Genomic DNA, 8,843 nt, shown 5'->3' with positions numbered 1-8,843 from the left:
GGCACCCAGGGCAGCACAGCGCATATGGACTGCACATGTGCAGCATCCTGTGCATGCGCACTCCCTACAGAATGCCGCACATGCACCATCCATACGGACGGTGCGTGAGTGGCGCCCATACGGACTGCGGGCTCCCTCGCTCGCTCTACAGCTGAGGGGAGGCAGGGGCCATCTTGTCACCCCTCCCAGAGTGGCACCCAGGGCGACCCGCCCCCTCCGCCCCCCATTCCTACACCACTGGGGATGCAAAAGGAACACGGTTTGCCGCAATACTGACATTTCAAAAGTGATCTATTAGAGTTATGGGAAAGTGGTAAACAAGCACAGGTCAAATAATTTTACCTGCTATTATTTATTCAACCACGATTGAGTAAAAGGGTTGTTCCACACAGAATAAACGTTCCACTCTGGTGCAAAGTCACATTTAGATTCTAGAAAATTGTACTCTAACTTACTTCCAACGTCTCATATTGAGGCACCTGAGAGCCAGTGTGCAGCAGTGTTTAGAATGTTAAACTAGAACGTCAGAGATCCAGGTTCAGCCACAAAGCTCATGGGGTGAACCTTTGCCCAGTCACGTTCTCTCAGTCAAACTCAACTCACAGGGTTGTTGTGAGAATAAAATGTGGGTTATACAATGCCCTCAGCTTCTCGAGAAGGAAGGCTGAAATATTGTAATAAATATTGCAACAGTGACAGCGTTTGTTCCTCTTTATGTCATTAAGACTCTTTCTTTATCCTGTAAAACCATACAATGTCAATATAACTATGTATTTTGCCTGCATACAATAAAGCTTTTATTGGTGGACACTGGGATTGTGAAGTTTTAATCGCGTATTAACAGGTCTACTTGCTGAGGAATTAATTCTAGGCAAACCTAAAATGATAGCTGGATTTATTTATACTTGGTGGTCTACACGAAAATATGTGAATAGACACCACTGGGCTGTATCAAACATTGTCACTCAGCTGGCAATAAGACTTCCATCAGTAGAAGCCTCTGGAACACTCTGGTGCAATGAGCAAAATGCCAGCAAAACCCTTATCAAATAAAGAATGCCTAACTTCTGGGGAACTCCAGAAGGGTAGTCAGATTAATCTGGTACAGCAAAAACAATTTAGTCTTCTGAAGCACCTTCAAGGTCTATTTTGGCACAAGCTTCAGGGGGAAAGTATCAGCTTTATCGGATGCATGAACTGTTATCCTCACTTGGCAGACACAGATAGGGAAACTAATTTTGTAAACAGTGAGGCCAAAAGGCCATGAAATGCGAGAGGTCCAGGAGATCTGTGACGTTTGTATTTAGAACTGTAGAGCTGGAAGGAACCCCGAAGGTCATCTAGCCATAGCTGCCAACGTTTCCCCTTTTTTAAGGGAAATTCCCTTATTCCGAATAGGATTCCTCGCAAGAAAAGGGAAAAGTTGACAGCTATGCAAGCATGATTTAGATAACAAGTGATATTGGAGTCATGTATAAAATCAACAGAAATAGCTTCTATGGATCTAAGACTAAGACTTATTCAGCAGAAAATAATATTCAGAGTCCATTGGACTCCAGCAAAACTTTACCAGAAGAAAATAACAAATGCAGACAACTGCTGGAGATGTGGAAGTAAAAATGCAAACTTAGTACATATGATGATTGGCTGCCCGATGATAAGATCATTTTGGTGCGAGGTGAGGATATATATAGCAAGAGTGATTTAAAAATAAATAAATGTTATTTTGGGAATTTGAATTTAATTCTAAATTATATACCAGAAACATGGGAGATTACAAGGGGTTAAAAAAATGGATGTACCGTGCCATATTAGAAACAAAAAAACTTGTTCTGATGAATTGGAAGAGCCGCAAAAAGATCCCATTGGGCACATGGATTAACAATATGGACAGACTAGTTACATACGAACGAATTGCGTATTGACGCAAATTAAGAATGGATAAATATGAAGAAATCTGGAAGGATTACTTTAGAGATAAGGTGGAAAGTGGTGGGAAGTAGGGGGAGGAGAGGTGGGGAAATACTGTTAAAAAGGTGTAGTTATAGGCGTATCAGTACTCAAATCTGAATTGTTAAATTGTGTTATTGTGGTTTTTGTTGTATGTGTTTTTTGTGGTTGCTGTTTGTATTGAAAAAACGATTAAATAAATTTAAAACACACACACAAAAACAGCTATGCATCTAGCCCAACTCCCCCCTGCAAGGTAGGAATCTCAGCTAAAGCATCCCTGACAGGCGGCCGTCCAATCTCTGCTTAAAAATCTCTGCGGAAGGGCAGTGCAAGGCAACCCAAGGGAGACCTTTCCACTGTCAAACAGCTCTTATTGTCAGAAAGTTCTTCCTGATGTTTAGTCGGAATCTCCTTTCCTGTATCTTGAAGCCATTGGTTCAGGGCCTGCCCTCCAGAGCAGTTCTATAATGGTAACAGTTGAATTTTAGGGAGTTCCACACAAGGGTCATTGCCTCAGTGAAGGCCTCGTTTTGTGCTCTTTGGTATAATGATAGAAAACAGAGCAAGACGTCTTGGGTAGATTTGAAAGACCATGAAGGCACATATGGGAAGAGGAACTCTTGAAGATAGGCAGGAACCAGGCCATCTGAGTCTTTAATGGTAAGCCCTAACACTTGAATTGGCCCTAGAAGCAAACAGGCAGCCAATCTTAGCCGGACTACGATTTCGCTTCCGTAAAAGAGCAGCTGGTTTCTGCAATAATCAAAGCATTCCTAGCCGTCTCTAAAGGCAGCCCCGTGTAAAGTGCATTACAGCAATCCACAGGAGATTATCAATGCATGCAGAATGGATGCCAGCTCGTGATCTGAGAGGATCATAATACAAATCAAAGGTGGTAATCGGCTATCCTGGCTCCTTTTGCTACTAGTGTATCTAGCAGCAGAGCAGGATACCAACCAAGACTGCAATTCTGACACTTTAGAAGGCAGTGCAAGTTGAAATTTCTCAGGAGGCATTTTTTGGAGTTCACATTCTCACCCCTCTTCCCTAGAAACAAAGCCATTTTGCAGAAACTGGTTGCGGTGCCTGCCACACACACACACACACACACACACACACACTGAAATGGGATACAATTTGCAGACATGGTAGCCCTTCCTAAGGGAATAAATCCTGCCAAATTTCAGAAGGATAGTGGCGGTGCTTTCCTTTAAGGGCAGCCTTTGTAGCCTTGGAGTGGATAAAAAGGATTCACATAATCTCCCCAAGTGATCTGTGGGCAATTGGTCTGCAAATACCAGACATAGGAGAGGTGCCTTGAGGAAAGAAACATGCCAAATTACAGACAAATAGGTCGGGGTGTGTGCTGTGCTAGGTGTCTTTAAAAGTGTGTGTGCATGTGTGTGTGCCTTCTATAACTTTAATTTTGGCAGAATTAGTTCAAAATTTCAGGCATGTCCAATGACACCTTTAATGTTTGGGGTTTTTTTTTTTAAAAAAAAAAACACAACCAGTTGGTTGGAATATAGCAGGCATGCGAGAGGTGCCCCTAGATAAGAAACCTGACAACTGCAAACAAATGGGTCCAGCAGTCTTAGCGCTGACTACCATTATAGTTGTTTTTCAGAGAGAGGCGAAACTAAAATCTATTGGTTTTCCTTTCTGAAAATACTGGGATTGGAGTGTCTGGGTAAAATCATCTCTCCTGATTACAAGCTTGACCTGACAGTCACAATCTCCCCTACAATCCCCCTTTTGCCCCATCTTCCCCTTTTTCCTCTATTCTGTTGTTTTCCTTATAAGGTAAGGTTAGAGAAATGAGTTCCACTTTTAGCAGACACTTGTCTGTAGGGGCATCTGATTCATTCAAACACTGCAAGGTGCTTAGCAGAGATTCCTGGTTTGAGTTGGGGTGCCTTGTACTGAGTCCACTTCATCTCAGACAAGTCCCAATTTGCTCCAAAGCACTCTGCTTCGGCTCAGGATTTAAGCTTCCTCCAAAGCTACTTCAATTCATATGTATCTATAAGGTTGGCATCTGTCTGTCTCAGAAGAGTGTGCCTTTGAGGGTGAAGTCAAACTGTTGGAGAGTTACAGTGCCTGCTGCTGCCGTAGAAACCAATATGGGAGAGACATGATTTGTTGCAGCTGGAGCAGATGAAGGCATCCAGTTGTGCTGCTGCAGGTAAAAAGGTAAAGGGACCCCTGACCATTAGATCCAGTCGTGACCGACTCTGGGGTTGCGGCGCTCATCTCGCTTTATTGGCCAAGGGAGCGGGCATTTGTCCGCAGACAGCTTCCGGGTCATGTGGCCAGCACGGTGAACCAGAGCAGCACACGGAAACACCGTTTACCTTCCCGCCAGAGCGGTACCTATTTATCTACTTGCACTTTGACGTGCTTTCAAACTGCTAGGTTGGCAGGAGCAGGGACCGAGCAACAGGAGATCACCCCGTTGCGGGGATTCGAACCGCCGACCTTCTGATCGGCAAGTCCTAGGCTCTGTGGTTTAACCCACAGCGCCACCCGCATCCCTTACAGCTGCTGCAGGTGTACCATGGCATTTCTTCTTTCTGCACTTCTCCCAGCGGTCATTCCTCCTCTGGTTACTGCTGTGGATACATAACCTGACATATCTATTGTCAGGAGCTCGTCCTACTCTCAAGTAGGACCCTGGCATGTTCTTTCTCTCCTGGTCTTTTGTTTGGGAGTTTCAAAAGCTTTCTTCAGCCCAAACATCACAGTGACTGATGCCAACAGACATTGGCACACTTAGGGATCTGCAGAGTGTTCACAGTTTGCGTAACAGACCTCAGCAACTCAGCATTTTGGCTAATCTACTTTATTTACATATACACACACACAGAGCACTGCAACATGGCTCCCTCTCTCTCTAGCGCCAGACAGCAAAGAGAAAGAGCAAAGGACAATAGTCCCACTTCACGGAACACAGTAACACAAACATCCTGTCTCTGTCACTTCCCACTCTGTGGAGTCAAAATATAAACTGTCATGTGTTAGACAAAATTCCCATGACTGCAATCATGGAGCAGGAATTCTAACATCTGTATCTATATCTCCAAATTATTGTTCATTCCATTTATATGAGGCAGAGCAGCACTCATCCGATTTTACCTTCTGCTACTGGTCCAGATGCAGACATGGAATTCTGGTCTAGAAATGGAACCACTAAACAATTATGTCTCGTACACCCAACTTCTTCAGCCAGCTCACAAAGTTTAGATGATCAGTTGTGTCAAAAGATGCTGAGAGATCCAAAAGCTCTAACAGAATCACACTTCCTCTGTCAGGCTCTACATTAGGGTTGGGCAACCTGTAGCCTTCCAGGTGTTGCTGCACTACAACTTGTATCATCTCTGACCATTGGTTATGCTGGCTGGAACTGATGTGAGTTGGCATCCCCCAACATCTGGAGGGGCACTGGTTTTCCATTTCTGCTCTAGATGGAGATTATTCATTCCAAACTGCTGCAATGGGTTATATCAGTTGTCCCCCACCCACCCATGCGCCCCTTCATCCCTCTAGAGAGTTGGGGGAATCCCTAGAACAGATGGGGGGAATGCAGCAGGAGAGGGAGCAGAAGTTCTGTTGCACATGTGGAAGACCTTGCGTGAATGGGGATACAACACTATGTGTCCAGTTTGAGACTGATCGCTCATCCACATTCTGCTTGTCCCGTACTTTCTAGGCATCGGTCCAAGAGTTTTGTTTGCCCTGCTGCTTTCTCCAAGAAAACCCAAATGGGTTTTATACAGATTGACGTTTATTCCGATTCAGGGGTCAGCCATCCTCACACTCTTACCACAACTTCTCTCTTGGCATTTTTGTGCCAATGACAAGTTGCAGAATGCATCTCACAAAATGGCCCCATGGAGACCCATGTCACATAGGCAGGCGTAGCTGGTGAAAGGTTCCCAAGAAGAGAACAGAAGAAGAGATAGGCCAGCATCTGATACATGAAGAAAGCCACAGCCTTTGAGACAGTAAATGGACCTATGATGGGGTTGACATATTTTGAAGAGCAAAAAAGAAGACACATTTGCCGACTTCTGCCTTTAACTACAGACTGCTTATGATGACTCTCCTTTTACATACAGTGGTACCTCTGGTTGCGAACAGGATCCGTTCTGGAGGCTCTTTCGCAACCTGAAAACAGCACAACCTGAAGCGCCATATCTGCCCAGGTGCGTGGCACGATTTGGTGCTTGTGCACATGCATGAAGCACGATTTAGCGCTTCTGTGCATGCGTGAGCGGTGAAACCCAGAAGTAACCCTTTCCAGTACTTCTGGGTCGCAGTGGGATGCAACCTGAAAAGACATGACCTGAAGCATCTGTAACATGAGGTATGACTGTATCCATGAAAAAGAGGGCATATCCTGGAAAAAGAGGACATGTGTCATATGAAAGCACAGTCACTTGACCCATTCTCTCTAGTCCCTTTTGTGGACCAACAAACGAACACGTTGCCCTGAAACTATGCTTGATGGAGCTTCATTTTTATATGGAAAATGAGAAACCAAAAGAAGTTCTATTTATCATCTCTTCTTCCACCTCCCCCTGCCAAATAACTTGTAATTATATTTCATACTACTACAACCAAAAAAACCCAAAGTATTCCATAATCAGAGCAGCAATTAAGTTACATAGTAATTGGTAGGTGATGTGAAGCTTAGAATGGGTGAGCCCCATTATGAAATCAAGTCTGCCATATGTTTAAGAGATACCAGTCTGTTTCAGAAATGCTTGGAATGTGTGAGACATTTATTCCTATGGGATACTAACTGAATGCATAAGCAAGACAGATTAAAGGAAGTAACAAAGCTGCAGCTGCATTGAATATGAGGTGTCCATGTTAATGCGCATAAATGTATTAACCTGCCAACTGTTCCATGCTGAATTCATATTCATACCGTGATTGTGTGAATTTTGCCTGGAAAATCAAGGGGAGTAATTGGACGCAGGAGTGCTGTGCTTCAGTTATATGCTATTCTGAAATAAACCGACTTGTTAAATTCAGTTTGCTGTATGGCACATAGAGGTATTTACAGAATACTTTGCAACAGGGAGTGTAAAAAGATACAATTCCACAGGAAAGGGCAACTAAGAGCTTTGTGGCACCTTCAAAGGGCACTTACACAGCAGTATGAGCTTGGTAGCTAAAAGCCACAGAATTATATGAAAGTTCGTGCCGCACACACAAAAATGTTAGCCTTCAACCTCTTTTATGCAGGATTTGAACCTTTAAAATTTCCTGTTTCAAAACAGCATTCCCTCCACAACAATTCTCCACTCCTGTGAGAATCAATATGATATTTATTCATAAAAAAATATTATTATACTGCCAGCTCATATTAAATATCAATGGGTACAATAAATCATAAAGCAATACAAAACATGAACACATGTACTTAGAATAACTTTCTGCATACAGGGGAAGGAACTGAGCAGAGGAGCAAGCTGAATTTTCACTGTCCTGGCAGGCTCTGAATGTGCCTGTCTGGGCCGGGGGGAGACTGTGTAGACTTAATGAGGGAAAATTGAAGGACCCCCCTAGATCAGCCTACGCCAACCTGCTGCCCTCCAGATGTTTTGGGCTGTTGGTAGGTCCAAAGCCAATCATCTGGTGGAGCCTTGTTGGTGGTCTCCCATGGACCAGAAGCGCAACTCATCTCAAGGAGGAGCTGTGCCTTCAGTACAGTCGGCCCAACTCTATAGAACTCTCTCCCAGTAGAAATCAGCCCGGGACCATCCCTGCTACATTTCAGACGCCTGGTTAAAGCCATTTTATTCCAGGGCACCTTTGCACCACAAATGCTGCACCGGTGTTTTAATCTTCTGGAGTTTAATTTATAGTTTTCATTTTGTATATTTTCTGTATGTATTTTTGAGCCGCTTTGGGACCAAGATGGTGAAAAGAGGGTTATGCATTTTAAAAATAAAAAAGAATAAATTAAAAACAAACCTGCACCACCCCAATCCCAGCACAGAGAGGTGAGGACTTTGCTGCCCTCAGCATCCCAGCAGCTTTCCACTTTGTAATTTTGAAAAGAACAAAGCCACGCAACGATGTCGTCTCATTCCCAGAGGCATTATTTTGTGCGGTGGGGGCAGGTGATGGCAGCCCCTATTGGCCAATTACAGGTGAAGATAGGGAGGAGGAGGAACATGTTTTGGGGATGTGAGCCGGTGATGAATGTTGTTAAGAACAAAGGGAGCTGCCTCATACTGAGTTGGATCACAGGTCAGTATTGACTACACTGGGGGGCAGAAATTCTCCAGGATTTCAGACAGGTACCACTCCCAGCCCTATAGAGAGATGCCAAGGATTAAACCTGGGACCTGCTGCATGCAAAGCAACTTCTCTTCCAATGAGCAATTTGAGAAAATACAGCAGACAGACGGGGATGCGGGTGGCGCTGTGGGTTAAACCACAGAGCCTAGGGCTTGCTGATCAGAAGGTCAGCGGTTCGAATCCCTGCGATGGCATGAGCTCCTGTTATTTGGTCCCAGCTCCTGCCAACCTAGCAGTTCGAAAGCACATCAAAGTGCAAGTAGATAAATAGGTACCACTCCAGCAGGAAGGTAAACGGCGCTTCTGTGTACTGCTCTGCTTCACCAGAAGCGGCTTAGTCATGCTGGCCACATGACCTGGAAAACCTCTCTGTGGACGAACACTGGCTCCCTCGGCCTATAGAGTGAGATGAGCATGCAACCCCAGAGTCATCCACGACTAGACCTAACGGTCAGGGGTCCCTTTACGTTTACAGCAGACAGACAGGTAAGTTTTCCAAAGTATCGGATTGGCTCAGAAAAATTGTTTGGATGTTTTATTTCCCCAGAAGAGTTCAGAGAATATCAGAGTTAATC

Source organism: Podarcis tiliguerta, assembly GCF_965153285.1.
Source record: "Podarcis tiliguerta genome assembly, chromosome: 11".
NCBI lineage: Eukaryota > Metazoa > Chordata > Lepidosauria > Squamata > Lacertidae > Podarcis > Podarcis tiliguerta.
Note: the sequence above shows the minus strand (reverse complement) of the source record.